The 17,358-nt window shown below is 47.3% G+C and overlaps 1 protein-coding gene and 1 long non-coding RNA gene across 5 annotated transcripts in view; one reads left to right on the top strand and one right to left on the bottom strand.

Annotated features, from left to right (window-relative positions):
• cadm1 (cell adhesion molecule 1) overlaps positions 1 to 17,358 on the bottom strand; it is a 265,572-nt gene that overhangs the window by 76,725 nt on the left and 171,489 nt on the right. The gene's annotated exons all lie outside the window — the stretch shown is intronic.
• On the top strand, positions 602 to 16,647 carry LOC116991356. Its single transcript, XR_004416768.1, has 3 exons — positions 602 to 649; positions 9,965 to 9,969; positions 16,573 to 16,647. It is a non-coding gene; the product is annotated as an uncharacterized LOC116991356 (long non-coding RNA).

Raw genomic sequence — 17,358 nt, 5'->3', positions numbered from 1 at the left:
CCAGTGCTGTCTTATGTCCCTGTCCCACTTAGGAAACCTGAACGGAAACCTCTGGAGACTTTGCGCCCAACCCAAGGTTTCCGTGCGGTTCCCGGAGGTTTTTGTCAGTCTCCCTACCTGCTTCCACTACCTGCAACCTCCGGCAACCACCTGCAACCTCCGGCAACCACCTGCAACCTCCGGGAACCGCACGGAAACCTTAGGTGGGGTCGCAAAGTCTCCAGAGGTTTCCGTTCCGGTTTCCTAAGTGGGACAGGGGCATTATTCCTCTCTCTCCCTCTGCCACAGGATCAGGCTGAACGTTGGAGGATTTCATATTTTGCCATGCGTTCGTCATCTCAATCATTGAACAACATGCTGACATGCACAAGCATAAAATGGCCAGAGGTCTTGCCACATCCGATCACAGCATTGGCACTTTCAATGTCTTGTATGAAGAACGGTGTCAACAATATAAATGAAGCCATTTTTCAACTTCGAGAAATTGCATTTATGTTCAGAGACCAACAGCCCAACTTCTCGTGTAGAGTAAACACAGCCCATGCACTGGTGGAGTTGTCGAGTCACCAGCTGACCAACATAACAGCTTGGCACTGCAGACGCTGGTTTACAAAAAATAAAGACACAATGTGCTGGAGTAACTCGGCGGGTCAGAGATGCTGCCTGAGCTACTGAGTTACTCAGGGCACGTTGTGCTTTTCAGTCAGGTGTAACAGTATGTGGTTTGCTCACTGGAGCAGAGCCGGAGCAAGAACCAGCAACGGAGCTGAAACTGTCCACTGCAGCTCGGAAGTCAAACACAATTCATTACCGGCGCGGCACAATGGAGCAACGGTTGAGTTGCTGCCATACGGCACCACAGACCCGGGTTCCACGTATCTGTCCAACTGCCTTTTGAATATTGTTATAGCACCTGCCTCAACCACCTCCTCTGGCAGCTCGTTCCATACACCCACCACGCTGTGTGTGGAAAAGTCACTCAGGTTCCTATTAAATCTGTCCCCGTTCACCTTAAACTTATGCCTTCTGATTCTTGATTCCCTTACTCTGGATAAAAGACTGTCCATTCAACCTATCTATCCCCCCTCCTGATTTAATGCACCTCTCCCTATAAGATCAGAAGATCATACCGCAGCCTCTGGTGCTCCCAAGGAATAAAAATACCAGCGTATTTCAGCAGACCGAGATGAGAAGAACTTTTTTCACACAGAGAGTGGTGAATCTCTGGAACTCCCTGCCACAGAGGGTAGTCGAGGCCAGTTCATTGGCTATATTTAAGAGGGAGTTAGATGTGGCCCTTGTGGCTAAGGGGATCAGAGGGTATGGAGAGAAGGCAGGTACGGGATACTGAGTTGGATGATCAGCCATGATCATATTGAATGGCGGTGCAGGCTCGAAGGGCCGAATGGCCTACTCCTGCACCTAATTTCTATGTATCTATGGTTCTATGTAGCCGTTTCTTGTTGTGATTTACAGCACTGGTTTTGGTTCTGTTGGTGGCACAGGGCTGGGAACAATCAGAGTCACACAGAGGATCTCAGCTCTACACATACTGAACTCCACCCACCCATGGCTCAGTGCAGAGGGGCATTGGTGGGTAGGACGGTTTGGAAGGATATATGTCAAGGGCAGGCAAGTAGCTCGGTTAAGGGCCTGTCCCACTTTTACGACCTAATTCACGATCTCTGCCGATTTTGGCCTTGACTCATACTCGCAGCATGGTCGCCATGAGGTCGTAGCGGGCCGTGATGCTAGTCGTAGGTACTCGTGGCATCAAGTAGGTCGGGGCGTTTTTTCTCGTCTGATGAAAAATGTCCACGAGTAAAAAAAGGTCGTGAATTAGGTCGTGAAAGTGGGACAGGCCCTTTAGGGAACTTGGTCATCATGGACCTCTATGGTTTATGAGAATGATCCCGGGGTTAACGGGTTTGACGTCTCTAGGCCTGTACTTGCTGAAGTTTAGAAGGATGAGGGGAAACTCATTGACATCTACTGGAAAATGCCTAGATAGAGTGGACATGGAAAGGATGTTTCCAGTCATGGAAGAATCTAGAACCAGAGTGCACAACCTCAGAGTAAAAGAATGTACCTTTAGATGAGGAGGAATTTCTTTATTCAGAGGGTGGTGAAACTCTGGAATTCATTGCGATGGCAGTGGAGGCCAAGACATTGGGTATTTTATAAGTCGGATAGGCTTGTGATTAGTAAAGGGCATCAGAGGTCAGGAGGAGAAGGCAAGATAATGGGGTTGAGTGGGAAAAATAGATCAAGCATGATTGAATGGCGGTGTAGACTAGATGGGCGAATGGCCTACTACGGACTCTAGAGATACGGCGTGAAAACAGGCCCTTCGGCCCAACCAGTTCGTGCTGACCAGCGATCACCCCATACACTAACACTATCCTACACACCAAGGACAGTGTACAATTTTGCCCATGCCAATTAAGCTGCAAACCTGTACGTCTTTGTGGTGCGTGGGAGAAAACCCACGCGGTCACGGGGAGGACGTACAAACTCCGTACAGGGCAGCACCCGTAGTCAGGATGGAAACCGGGTCTCTGGCGCTGTGAGGCAGCAGGCGCCCTGGTCTTGTGGTCACAACTGATTACGTCAAGACTTAATACTGTGCGTTGGGGAGGGTAGTAAACGAGGCCTGTTTCCTCGATTAATCGACACTCATCGCAGCAACACAAAGAGGGGGGAAAAACACAAGCAATATCAAGATAATTGTCTGCCTTTCCACTTGGATCACATTCTCCCTTCAATAAAGCCCTTATAGACAGAAGCTTGTTCTGTGGAACAAACACACACTGCCGAGCTTACATTTTGAAAGACCTTTTTGCAAACACATTTTAAAACAGAAAGGACAAATCTAAAAGTCAAGAGACAATGCGATTTCGCTGATAAGATTTCTGACCTCTTCTATTCAAACATGCACACCGTTTCCATAGCAATGACTTCATAAGGTTTGCCAATAAGTAACGGAAAAGTCAAAAGTCTGCTATTACAGTAAGGTCAATGCGGGCAGTTAAACACTTCAACCGTGTAATTTTGTTTTTCTGAAGAGCACCAGCTACATGATATTTAATGTTCTGTTGTAGGTGCAGTAGTAATATAATTCAGCAAACTCAAGAGATCTTGCAATCCGGCAGAAACATAGAGCAGCCTCCCCTCCCCTCCCCTCCCCTCCCCTCCCCTCCCCTCCCCTCCCCTCCCCTCCCCTCCCCTCCCTACCCATTCCATCCTCTTCCCTCTCCTCCCATCCCTTACCCTCTCCTCCTGTCTCCTCTCCTCTCCCCTCCCCTCCCTCCCTCCCTTTCCTTCCTTCTCTCACCTCTCCTCCTCTCTCCTCCTCTCCTCTTGTCCCCTACAACTCTCACCAACTTCTACAGATGCACCACAGAGACTGCAGCGAATTGTGGATACAGCCCAGACCATCACACAAACCAACCTCCCTTCTATTGACTCCATCTATAACCTCACGCTGCCTCAGCCGGGCCAGCAGCATAATCAAGGACGAGTCGCACCCTGGCCACTCCCTCTTCTACCCTCTCCCATCAGGCAAAAGGTATAGAAGCGGGAAAACACACACCTCCAGTTTCAGGGACCTGGAGGTTTCTTCCCTGCTGTTATCAGGCAACTGAATCATCCTAACACAGCCAGACAGCAGACCTGACCTACTATCGACCTCATTGGATTGGTGACCCTCGGACTATCTGGCTTACTTTGCACTAATTCCCTTATCATGTATGGCTTTGTAAATATTTGATTAGTGTTCAAATGTAAATAATTTGGTGTACATATAGTGGCTGGTGTACATATGGTGTACATATAGCTGCTAAATTTGTATAAGATAATTACAAGCAGTTGAATAAGGGGTGGGAATTAATAAGCTTTGGCTTCTTCCTGCTCCTTTTCGGACACATATGTTTTCATTTATTTATAGATATTGTTTATGACACTTTATAAATATATATATATTTTTTGTATGCTGTTTCACACTTGCTTTTTATTCTTCTATTCTGTTCGAAATAAATAAATAAATAAATAAATAGACAAATAAATAAATAAATGTGCCGTATACGCTGTAGATGGCTCGATTGTAATCGTGTATTGTCTCTCCTCCAACCTCCCCCTCTAGCTCCCCCTTGAGTCTTGGCAACATCCTGATAAAGCCTCAGAATAAAAGGACGTCCCTTTAGAAAGGAGATGAGGAGGAATTTCTTTAGTCGGAGGGTAGTGAATCTGTGGACGGATGTGGAGGCCAAGACAATTGATATTTTTACGGTTGAGGTTGACAGATTGCCGATTAGTAAAGGGCCTGTCCCACTTTCACGAGGTAATTCACGGATTCTCCCGAGTTTTCCCCCGATTCAAACTCGCAGAATGTTCGTAACGAGTCCGTAGGAGTTCGTAGATATATCGTAGCGGCTCGTTATGCTAGCCTTAGGTACTTGTGGCATCAGGTAAGTCGGGACGTTTTTTCCAGCCCGATAAATAAAAATGTCCACGAGTAAAAAAATGGTCGGGATGAAAGAATGAAGTCGTGAAAGTGGGACAGGCCCTTAAAGATGTCAGGGGTCATGGGGAGAAGGCAGGAGAATGGGGTTGAAAGGGAAAAATAGATCAGCCATGATTAAATGGTGGAGTAGACTGGATGGGCTTATGTTGGCTTGGTGTAGGTACTGCAGTGTCTGCGGCACTCTCTGAGTCTCCCAGGCAAGAGCAGAAGGAACACAAGCTCTTTGACAAACAGCCGGTGCCAAATGCAGACTGCAGCAATTGTGAATGATAGGAAGCTATGATTGAATGGCAGAGTAGAGTTGATGGGCCGAATGGCCTAATTCTGCTCCTAGAAGTTATGAACCCTACTGCCAACCTTCCCATTCGAGGCCTGGGTGAAGGAATTTATTCCCAGTTACACTCAAACTCTTAGACCGAGGTCACTTGGATCAAATTATAGATGTGAGCCCCATTAGCTGCCGTGACTGCACCGTGCATTTAGAATAAGTGAATGAGACTGCGGTGGTGATGGATTCTTGGTTCTTTGGTTCGACGTCTACATGTACGTTTAATCTTCTGCAGAGTGCAGAGCGGGAATTGGAAGAAAGGTTCTAAGCAACAAAACACAAAAAAAAATAGAATTTAACGTGATAAGAAAAAGAATAATCTCTTAATAATATCTGCAGAAGACGTCAGCCTTTGAGAACAATAAAAAGCTCTCTCTCTGATCAGGTAACTATGCCACCATCTCTTCCTCTGCAACCACCATTAATCAAAAGCAAAAGATTGCATCAACCTTCCGCAGTTAGAAGCACGGCGACCCTCTCTACACACAGGGGGAAACGCACAGAGACCCGTGGACACGAGTACTATCCACCACCTCAAGGCTACAAACCTTCCCTCTCACATGAGAAATGCACAAATATCAAAAAACTATTGTTGCTGAAAAACTGAAGACAGAGAGAAGAATACTGGAAACACTCAGCTGGCCGGGCAGCGTCCGCGGAGGAAGCCTCACAACATTGACTCAGTTTCCCTTTCCACAGATGCTGCCTCGTCTGCTGGGAGTTTCCAACGTTTTCTACTACTATTTTGACCAACATTTGCAACAAATGAGTAATGGAGAATTAACATAAAAGCACACATGTGCACACACACATATGTATATGTGCAGATATGTACATACACACATGTAAATATGTACATACCTGTGCATGCGCATATACACACATGCATATACACACGCGTGTGCACACTGAGACACCACACACAGTCAGTCACACATACACAAACACACTAACTCAGACACTCACCTATAAACACACACACCGACATGCGCACTCACAGACACACATTCACACAGACACACACCACATAGACACACATATAGAGTCAGACACACACTCACACAGAAACATACACTCACACCACAGACACACACATGCAAACACAGACACACACTCGCACAAAATCGGAAACATACACCAAGACTCAGACACGCACACACACAGTATCTACACACAAAAACAGAGAAACACAGATACATAGAGAGAAACACACACACACACACACACACACACACACACACACACACACACACACACACACACACACACACACACACACACACACACACACACACACGTGAAGTTGAGACTAAAGACAAACAGTCTGAAGACAGTGGCTTCATCCTGCCGTGGCTGCTGGTGACCATATCCTGCACACAGCGACCAACATTGGCACGGTGTACAGTGGATGCCTGGGCTCCCACTGAATCAACGGCATCAGTGGATGGCACACTGTGCCACAGCATGCTGGCAATTTTCAACTTACAATTCTGTGCACAGTAAAATTCCCAGCTCAGTTCAGGCAGGGTGGCAGAGGACTTAGGAAATGAGAGGATGTGTAATAAGCAAGGAGCGAGCATTTAGTGCCGAGATAGAAGGGCCAAGGGGAACAGGAACAAATACACTGGCCAGGTTGCTCTTGGATAACTGTGTTCAGTTTCACTCACCCTGCTGTAGGAAGGATGTCGTTAAATTGGAAAGAGTAGAGAGAAAATGTAAAAGGATGTTGCCAGGGCCTGTGCTAAAGGGAGAAGCTAGGCAGACTAGGACCTTATTCCTTGGAGCACAGGGCGCTGTGTGGTGATCTTAGTGAGGTGCATAAAATCAAGACGGGGATAGAATGAATCTTTTAGGGTAGGTCTTTTGTGAGAGAGGCAAGAACTAGAGGGCATAGGTTTAAGGTGAGAGAGGAAAGATTTAATATATATCTTTAAGGGGCAACGTATTCACACAAAGGGTGACAAAAACGCTGGAGAAACTCAGCGGGTGAGGCAGCATCTATGGAGCAAAGAATAGGTGACGTTTCGGGTCGAGACCCTTCTTCAGACTTACAACTTATTCACACAAAGGGTGGTGGTTGTATTGAAGGAGCTGCCAGAGGAGGTGGTAAAAGGCAGCACTATAACAACATTTAAAAGACATTAGGACAGGTACATGGACAGTAAAGGTTTAGAGGGAATTGAGTCAAACACAGTGAAATGGGACCAGCCTCGATGGAGCATAGATGTGTTGGTGGTATAGGGTTCATAGGGTTCCTGGTCAAGCCACCTCCATCCATCGACACTCCCTCAGGCAGGTCTTGTGGATTCCACTGAAAATATTCATTTTCATGACTGTTGTACAGATAGATACTGACCTGGCCATCGTCGAAAGAATCTACAGAAGGTGTTGCCTCAAAAAGGCAGCCTGTACCATCCACACCACCTTGGCCCACACCACCCTGGCCACGCTCTCATCTCACTGCTACCATCGGGAATAAGGTACAGGAGCCTGAAAACCGTGACTTCCAGGTTCAAGAACAGCTTCTTCCCAGCGACCAGCAGGCTCTTGAACACTGCACGTGTGACACTAACCTCAGCAACTATGGTATTCTATGATCCCTGTCTTTGGTTGCACGACTTATTTCGGTTCTTGCACTATTATAGTTACTTAAGGGCCTGCCCCACTGTACGAGGTAATTCAAGAGTTCTCCCGAGTTTCCCCTGATTCGAACTCGGAGAATTACGGTAATAGCCGTTCGTAGGTACTCAGGGCTCTCGTGGACATTTTTACAGTGCTGAAAAAACTTCACGAGTTAAGCGGCCTTTTCACGGGGCGAGTTGACGCAAGAGTTAACCGGAGTTTAACATCGTGGGAACCTCGTGCGATAACAGTACGGCATTCGTGGACCACCGTGGACCACCGTAGCGCTAACGGCAGGTCATCGTGTAACTTGGTCACTCGGGAGAAAATTCAAGAAAGTTTGAATTTCTCCAAGATTGACTTGTACACTTGTGGTTGAGTATTGCAACATTATATGAACGTAGTGGCCAGTGCGATATCCGTAATAACTCTTGCGGGTACCGTGGGAACTCCTGCGAACGGTGAACCCGGAAGCTGGACAGAGGGGACAGAAGGTGATTAAAAATTATCTTCTGTGGGATTGAATTTAAAAAATAAATAAAAATAAAGATTTGCATCCGCATATGGACATCAACTTATTCATGAGTTATGTTAATGAGATTCAAGAAAATAACTATAATCTTTAAAAGGGACTTTAAAAGGGACTTTACTGAAAGGGTACGCATTTTTATGGTCCGTGAGAAATTTTTCACATGTACTTCTTTGAGAGATACAGGTCGGAGTCCTCGGGTCCAGGGGTCCGGAACGCTACCAATCAATGTTGTACAGAGACCCGTGTAAGGAGTGAACTGCACATGCTGGTTTAAACCGAAGACAGACACAAAAAGCTGGAGTAACTCAGCGAGTCAAGCAGCATCTCTGGAGAAAAAAAGCTGATGTTTCGGGACGAGACACATCTTCAGACTCAATTCCGATTAGGCTGTCTGAAGAAGGGTTCCGATTCGAATCGTCACCTATTCTTTTTCTCCAGAGATGCTGCCTGACCCGCTGACTTACTCCAGCTTTTTATGTTTTTCTTCCCAGATCTGACTTACCTGCTGAGTTACACCAACATTTTGTGTCCTTCTGTGCGTATTAACCAGCATTAACCAGCGTCTGCAGTTCCTTTAGACATTACCTAACTTCAGATTTTAGAGATATAGCGCGTGGGAACTCCTGCGAACGGTAAACCCGGAAGCTGGACAGAGGGGACAGAAGGTGAGTAAAAAACGTGGTCTCAATATCGACAAGGGAACATGTGTCCTTCGAGGACGTCCCACCTAATTGTCATTGTTGGATAATCTTTTTAACAGGAACACTTGCAGAGATGGCTCCCAGAAAATCTCAAAGAAAGGGGGTAAAGCGTGTCAGAGATGTTTTTGCCATGTTGCTCTATTCAGTTTCTATATTGTTTCAGTTTCTATATCTATATTGTTGCTCTATTCAGTTTCCCAGGGGGTCGGGACGGGGCTGGAGTTGGGAGGGAAAGGTGGGGGAGTCGAGGGAGAGGAGGGGGAGACAGATGGGGGTGTCTTCATTTACTGGCGGCGGGTGTCTGTCACTGAAACAGGCAGGTGAGATTTCACATCCACCTTGTGTGTGCCTCTCTCTCTCTCTCCCTCCCTCTTACACAGGCTGAGAGACTCTGCCTCTGTGAGTGTACGTCTCTTTCTCCCCCTCTCCCACACACAGTAAGACCGAGGTACTGTGCTCAGTCCATCTGTGTCTCCCACATACACAGTAAAATATGTCTCCAAATGAGCCAATTCAACCAAGGGAGGATATATATATAGTGTGTGAAAAAAAAAGTTACATCATTTGTGTCACGTGTAGTTCACGATGTTCATTCAAGATTTAACGTGAAAGCTCGGGAGACGGACAAGTCACTCGCACAAATAACAGAAATGCCGAGTACCGTGGGAACTCTTTATCTACCCCCGTTATATCGTGCGAGACTCGTGCTGGACCACGACCTCTTCACTCTGGTGACATCTTGCATCAACTCGCCCCGTGAAAAGCCCCATTACCGTGTTTCCTGAGTACCTGCCGTTAGCGTTAAGAGCCGCTACGAGACATCCACGAGCTCCGACCTAGCTGCTACGTACTTTCTATGTACTTACCACAAGTTTGATTTTTTTTAAACTTGGGAGAGCTCTTGAATTACCTCGTACAGTGGGACCGGCCCTTAAGTATTACTGATTCCAAACTTGTGGTAGCATTGATTAGTGAACATTGATCTGTGTGTTATATGCATTAATGGCCCTGTTAAGCTGCAGCAAGTAAGAATGTATTCTTCCTTTGCCTGTAGGTATGACAATTAAACAGTATTGACTCTTGAAATAACTGAAGAGCTGGCTCCAGTAGCCAAGGCAAACAGCCCATGGACATGTACTAAACCCAGGCGAGCCAACACTTTGACTGGAATCGGTTGCAAAATATAAAAACTCTCAGCTCGTTAGTTCTGTGGCCTCTATTGAAAAACAAATCGAAGTAATCTGCTAGTGGGGATCTAGGTTGGGTTTATGCGTTAGACAAGCTCTACCACAAGAACAGTAAACTGTTGGAATATCTTTATAAAACCTGCTTCACATCTCCAGAGTATCCAAAGTGGAATTATTTGCCACAGAAGGAACTGGAGGACAAGCCAGTGGATATTTGTATGGCAGAGATAGATAGATTTTGGATTAGTACAGCTGTCAGAGGTTATGGGGATAAGGCAGAAGAATGGAGGGAGATAGATCAGCCATGATTGAATGGTGTAGACTTGAAGGGCCGAATGGCCTAATTCTACTATCCCTTATGACTCTTTATGACAATGTTTGATCCCATATTTTTTGATACAGAAGGGAAAGAGTTAATAAGAACCTGAGGGGTAACTTTTTTACACAAAGGGTGTACTTTGATTTATTTCTCAGTAAAGGCCACGGAACTAAAATGGTGGGAGAAGGCATTTGGAACAAGCTGCTGGAGGAGGTAGTTGAGGGACGTACTATTGCAACGTTTAAGAAACATTTAGACTGGGAGTGTCGGAAGGAACTGCAGATGCTGGTTTACACCGAAGGGAAGAAGAGTTAGATATAGCTCTTAGGGCTAATGGAATCAAGGGACATGGGGAGAAAGGAGGAATGGGGGTACTGATTTAGGATAATCAGCGATGATCATATTGAATGGCCATACTGGATCGAAGGGCCGAAAGGCCTACTCCTGCACCCATTTTCTATGTTTCTGTTTTCCACTGACCAGTTGGCAAGGCATGACGAGCCTGCTTCAAATTCTCACCCCCACCCACGTATACTTGTGTCTCTGTTGGCCAAGGAGTGCCTTGAAAATTAGGCGACACTTCATGTAATTTATTCAGAATTTAACACGAAGCCCGGAGTCAAATATTAACACAGGACTGTTCTGGTTTACTGAAGGGCTCAGCCAGAACACACTGTACAGCATTAGTTCAGGACGTGAAATCAACTCTTGGTCTGGGCCAGAGGGGAAAATGCAGAAATCCCAGGATAATAGGGAGTTGTACAACGGCAAAACTGAAGATCTCGGAGAAAACACACGCGGTCACGGGGAGAACGTGCGGACAGCGCTTGTAGTCGGGTTCAAACCCGGGTCTCTGACGCTGCAAGTGCTGTAAGGCAGCAACTCCACTGCTGCACCACCTGCTCAAACTCTGTGTCCTATGATTCCCTTATCCATGGCTAATCTCTCCACTCCTGCAGCCCAGTGCACTGTGCCGATTACAATATAAAGAGAAAAATATCCACGCCCCACCAGAGGATCTTACAGAGGTGGATAAAATCATGAGAGGAATAAACTGGGCCGACACACGGCATCTCTTGCCCAGACTGGGGGAATCGAGAACCAGAGGGCATAGGTTAAATTGAAGTGGGAAAGATTTTACAGGAATCTGAGGGGTAACTTTTTCACGCAAAGGTTGGTGGGTGCATGGACCGAGATGCCAGGGGAGGTAGTTGAGGCAGGGACTATAGCAACGTTTAAGAAGCAATTAGACAGGTAGATGGATAGGACAGGTTTGGAAGGATATGGGCCAAACACAGGCAAGTGGGGCTAGTGTAGATGGGACATGTTGGTCGGTGTGGGCAAGTTGGGCTGAAGGGCCTGTTTTCACACCGTATGATCTATGACTCTAAGATACAATACGAAGCAACCAAATTCACAGCCGGGAATGAAGAATGATGTTATTAAAAATAATCATCCACATGTTAACAGGGCCTTTGGGCCAAGTAATCCATGCCAACCAAGATGCCCCATCTAAGCTCGTCCTATTTATCTGTGTTTAGACATTGACCTCTAAACCTTTCCTATACATTGACCAGCTCAAATGTCTTTTCAATGTTGTTATTGCACCTGCGGAAGTTCAGGGGGCGGCCAATTAGTGGTCCGTGCTGTAAAGTTACTCTGAGACCAAAGCACAGGTTTTAATTTTAGTTTTAGAGATACAATGCAGAAACAGGCCCTTTGGCCAACCGAGTCCATGGTGACCAGCTATCACCCCATACACTAGCATTATCTTATACACCAGAGATTATTTACAATTTTTACTGAGGCCAATAAACCTACAAACCTGCACATCTTTGGAGTGTGAGGTGGTCACAGGGAAATGTACAAACCCCGTACAGACAGTACACATGGTCAGGATGGAACCCGGGTCTCTGGCACTCTAAGACCACCGCTCTAAGGCTCTACGCCTTGTATTGATGAAGTTGGTGCTAGTTGTAATTTTTGGGTCTGTATCCAACCACTAAGGCAGGTCTGGGAGTGAGTGGCCCAGCAGTAAATGCCGTTCCCATCCGGTCTGCAGTCTGCAGAAATCCCACGTGGTCACAGGGAGAACAGACCAACTCTGTACAGACAGACCTAGGACTCTGGCGCTGTAAGGCAGGAACTCTACCGCTGCGCCACCGTGCCGCCCCCCTTGTGTACGGGTGATTGACCCGGGGGGCCGAAGGGCCTATTTCCACGCTATATCTATGATGTAAAGCCTATAAGAGTTGCCCACTCAGTGTTTGCCTCGCCCAGAGTGGAGCAGACAACATCCCAGGCACTGAAGGCTGTGCACTGCATTCACTTGTCAGCGTTTTGTGGGACAGTTTTCTCGCGGTGACTCGGGCGGCCATGAGGTGAGGCAGGAGTGGACCACGGGAAGCAGCAGATATCTTCAGTGAACACAAGAGGTCGCGGAGAAGATGGCAGAGTCGGGGCGTTCCCTGTTGTCCCTTCCCTAGAGCGGAGATTAATGACTGGAGCGCAGATGTAACTGTAACCAGGGCAACCTGACCACGTTATCCCCCAGGTTACAAGGGTCTTGTACCTCAGCACTGAATCTCTGCGCTCAATAGCGTCCAGCTCGGAACGCAGGGGGTTAACATTTCACAAGGAAAGGTGGGGGGGGGGATTTGTGAACATAAAAAAAAAAAAACAACTGTCTCTCCAGGACGGTACACAAAAATGTTGGAGAAACTCAGCGGGTGCAGCAGCATCTATGGAGCGAAGGAAAAAGGCAAAGTTTTGGGCCAAAACCCTTCTTCAGACGGGGGGGGGGGGGGGGGGGGGGGGGAGGTGGGGAGAAGAAAGGAAAAAGGAGGAGGAGAAGTCCGAAGGCTGAGGGATGGGAGGAGACAGCAAGGGCTAACAGGCCTGTGGAACCTGCTCTCAAGAGTCGAGAGAGTTTAATTGTCATTTGTACTAGCAATGGGACAATAACAATCTTCCTTGCAGCAGCTTAACAGGCTCGCAAATGTAATAACACATTGATGAATATATAGTAATCAATAATACCATAAATTATCAACTCTAATGCTAGGTAACCATAATGATGCAAAACTGAAGCATATCGTGCCTCTGAAGCAGGCGTTCCCAACATTTTACACCCCGTTTACCCCTGGCAACTTTAATAGCACATAATAATGTTATTTCACTTATTAATGAACAACTAATGACGAACAGATACCGGTATACCAGAACCAAACACAGTCAGTCAATTGCATAGAAAAAATATGTACAAATCCAGAATCAACAAATTTACCCCCTGTAGATAAGAACAAATTGGACAGCCAGGTAGCAAAGCAGGTGGAGTCGCTGCCTTCAGAGTCCGTGTTAATTCCCGACTTCTGGTGCTTTCTGTGTGGAGTTTGCACGTCCTCCCTGTGAGTTTCCCCCAGGTGCTCCGGTTTCTTCCCACATCCCAAAGGTGTGCGGGTCGGGTCGGTTAAGTGGCCACTGTAAATTGCCCCTCAGTTAGGTCGGCACGAGGCATCGATGGGCATATAGAGTAAGCTGCAAGGTTGTAGGGATGTTGGGAGGGGGCGGGGAAGGGGAAGGGGGAGTAGTAAGTCCCAAGGGACTATCCTGCTGAGAGCTGGCATGAATATGATGGGCTGAAAGGCCTCCTTTAGTGCTACAACAAGAACTATTGGAAATATTGTCGGGAAATGGGTTGGTATGGATGCAGAAGGGATTCACCATGATGCCACCTGGGCCTGTGGGCTTGAGGTATAGGGAGGCTTTTGTTTGGAGAGTAGGCAGATGAGGGGTGACTTTATTGAGATGCTAAGGGGCATTGATAAAGTCACATCCACAGCGTAGAGGATTCTAAAACTAGAGGGCGTGGGCTTAAGGTGAGAGGGGAGGGATTTAAGGGGACATTTTTACTCTCAGAGGCTTGTCTCAGATTATTGATGGTTTCCTTGTGACCGTGTGGGTTTCCTCTGGGTGCTCCGGTTTCCTTCCACATCCCAAAGACGTGTGGATTTGACGAATAAATGGCCTCAGTAAATTGCCCCGAGTGTGTAGAAAGTGGATGAGAAAGCGGGAAAACATAGAACGAGTGTGAACGGGTGATCAATGGTCGGAGGGTGGGCTGAAGGGCCTGTTTCCATACTGTATCCATTAGGATCAGCTACCGTCTCTTCCCTGGCCTCGGGGGAGGGAGGCTGGGCAGACAATTGATTAGTAAAGGTGTCAGAGGTTATGGGGAGAAGGCAGGTGAATGTGAGAGGGAGAGATAGATCAGCCATGATTGAATAGCGGAGTAGACTCGATGGGCAGAATGGCCTAATTCTGCTCATATGAACTTACAAACCTGTACGTCTTTGGAGTGTGGGAGGGAACCAGAACACCCGGAGAAATCGCACGCAGGTCACGGGGATAAGGTATAGACAGCACCCGTAGTCAGGATCGAACCCGGGTCTCTAGCGCTGCATATGGTGTGAGGCAGCAACTCTACCGCTGTGCCACCATGCTGCCCCTACCCCTGCACCCCTGTGAATCAGGGAGATGGATTGCCAGGGAGATGATCAACACTGTGCCCTGAGGTGTATTATCTCATTGAGTTGAATGTGAGCCCTGGGCCTATCTGCGTGGCTATCCTCAGGGAATCTTGGAGCTAAAAGCCAAAACAACCCGTACTAATTCTCCCTGCGCTTTCCAGCTGTTGGTGAGGAATCAGCATCTCCCATTGTTACAGGGAATTGTCAGTGTTGCTAAATTACACACCAGCCCCACATCTCATCCTGTTCAGACAATAACCTGATTCAAGATGCAACTGGGCCCAAGCCTTCCCATCTTTGGTTCAACCAGAACAAGGCTGTTAATCTTGCTTCCCTTCATCGGGGGAGGGGGGGGGGGGGGGGGGGGGGGGGGGGCAGCACAACTGAGGAGATAGTTCATCCCGGCCGTTATCTCGTAACAACAGATCTAATGGCGGCTGGTTGCTATGGCAGTTATATTTCCAGCAGTTCTGTTCGAGAACACCTGCCCAACTGGCCACGTGCAAAGTCGGGAACAGAGACCAGAGGGCTGTGTGGTAGAGCTGCTGCCTTACACCCCTTCGTGAGTGAGGTGAGCTTCGGACCACCGGGTCCGTACCAACCAGCGATCACCCCGTACACTAGCACTATCCCTACACACTAGCGAAAATTGACTATTTTATGTATCAGATGCGATTGAACCTACTTTGAGTCCTCAGAGTGCAGGAGGAAACCGGAGCACCCGGAGAAAACCCACGCAGGCACTGGGGGATTTAGTATGGGTTGATTAGTACAAGTGCCAGGGTTATATGGGGAGAAGGCAGGAGAATGGGATTGAGAAGGAAAGGTAGATCAGCCATGATTGAATGGTGGGAGTAGACTTGATGGGCCGAATGGCCTAATTCTGCCCCTATCACTTATGAAAACGTATAATCTCCGTACAGACAGCACCTGTAGTTAGAATCAAACACGGGACTCTGGAGCCGTAAGGCAGCAACTCTACCGCTGCGCCACCGTGCCGCCTCTTGCCTGATGGGAGGGGGGAGAAGAGGGTGTCCACGGTGAGAGTAAAGTCTAAATGACTAAAGTTCCAAAACTTCTGCAAAATCACGCTGAAGGATGCTCGCATTCCTCTCGCACTGTTCCCAGGGGAATCTGCTCCCCAGCTCGCTTCTTTACAAGATACTTCTGTTTGAAGTCCAGACCGACCTGTCTACAAACACACCGCCTCGCTTCCATCGAACGCCCTGCACCAAGCGAGTAAAGTCAGTGCGGGAAAAACAGTCCCTGAATTGTTTGATATTTATGTAGTGTTATCAAAATGAAAACAGGAGAGAAAAAAAAAAAAATCTGGATTTATATTTTTAGAAAACAATTTTAAAAATAATCTTATTCACAGCACTGGGAGAATGCACAGGGCTTTTTTTTTTTAAATCATTGACTTTTATTATTTAAAACTCATGCCTGGAGTTCTTTATATTTTAAAAAAATTGTTCCCTCTCTAATCTTCACCCTTTCACTGGTGCTGAAGGACTGAAGCTGATGGTAGATAAGGAGCTAGCAAGGGAAAGCGGGGTTCTGTAGGAGAACAGAGCAGAGGGATGAATGGAGAGGCAGACAATCTTATCTTGCTAAAAAAGCGCTCAGAACTCTGCCTCAGAAATATCTGTAGCTTAAAACAATTCTGGCGTGATGCGGTGGGCCGATGGCTGACAGGCTGTGTGTTCTCAGTCCTTCCCACACCCATACCCCAAGAGATACCTTCTCTGGTGAGGTATCAGTGAGAGAGGCAGAGATGTCTTCATGTTATAAAAAAGATAGGCAGCAAGTGCTGGAGTAACTAGGCGTGACAGGCAGCATCTCTGGAGAACATGGATAGGTGACGTTTCGGATCGGGACCTTTCTTCAGTCGGATTGTAGTTAGGGGTGGGGGGGTACGTGAGGGTGGGGGGCAGGAAGTGAGAAATTAAAAAGAGGACAAATCGACACTGGCAACAGGTGACTTCAGGCAAGGAGGTTTCCTGACTGACTAATTGTTAGTTACAGAGGGTGTTCATCCCACTTCATGTCCCCTTGTTGCCTCCCTCAGGTGGGGTTCTTCCATACTGAAGGGTTTTCCATGGTGTTACCTCAGGGAGAGTTACTCCAGCATTTTGTGTCTACCTTTGATTTAAACCAGCATCTGCAGTTCTTTCCTACACATAAACACATCTCTTGTTAGTTGATAATCCAAAATTGAGTCGGCAAACTGGATGATTTCATATGAACCTTCACGAGAAGGTGATATTTTGGTCGATAATCAGTCCCGCGAAGCCCCTTAGCGTCTGTTGCTAAATCAAAGATGCTTCACTAATCTAAGCAGGCAGCAGACACGGCTGAGATTCATTTGGAAGAAACGTCTTGCATCTCAGGACGGAGTGATTATTTTCACCCTGTCAGAGAGGACAGACAGGCTGCATCAGCCTGTGTCCAGTCGCAGTAGCCAGTGTCCAGAGTGGAGTAGCCAGTGGCCAGAGTGTAGCCAGTGGCCAGATGCAGTAGCCAGTGGCCAGATGCAGTAGCCAGTGGCCAGATGCAATAGTCAGTGGCCAGATGCAGTGGCTAGTGGCCAGATGCAGTATCCAGTGTCCAGAGTGTAG

The sequence above is a fragment of the Amblyraja radiata genome, chromosome 33 (genome assembly GCF_010909765.2).
Source record: "Amblyraja radiata isolate CabotCenter1 chromosome 33, sAmbRad1.1.pri, whole genome shotgun sequence".
Lineage (NCBI taxonomy): Eukaryota > Metazoa > Chordata > Chondrichthyes > Rajiformes > Rajidae > Amblyraja > Amblyraja radiata.
Note: the sequence above shows the minus strand (reverse complement) of the source record. Positions and strands in the feature narration are given on the sequence as shown.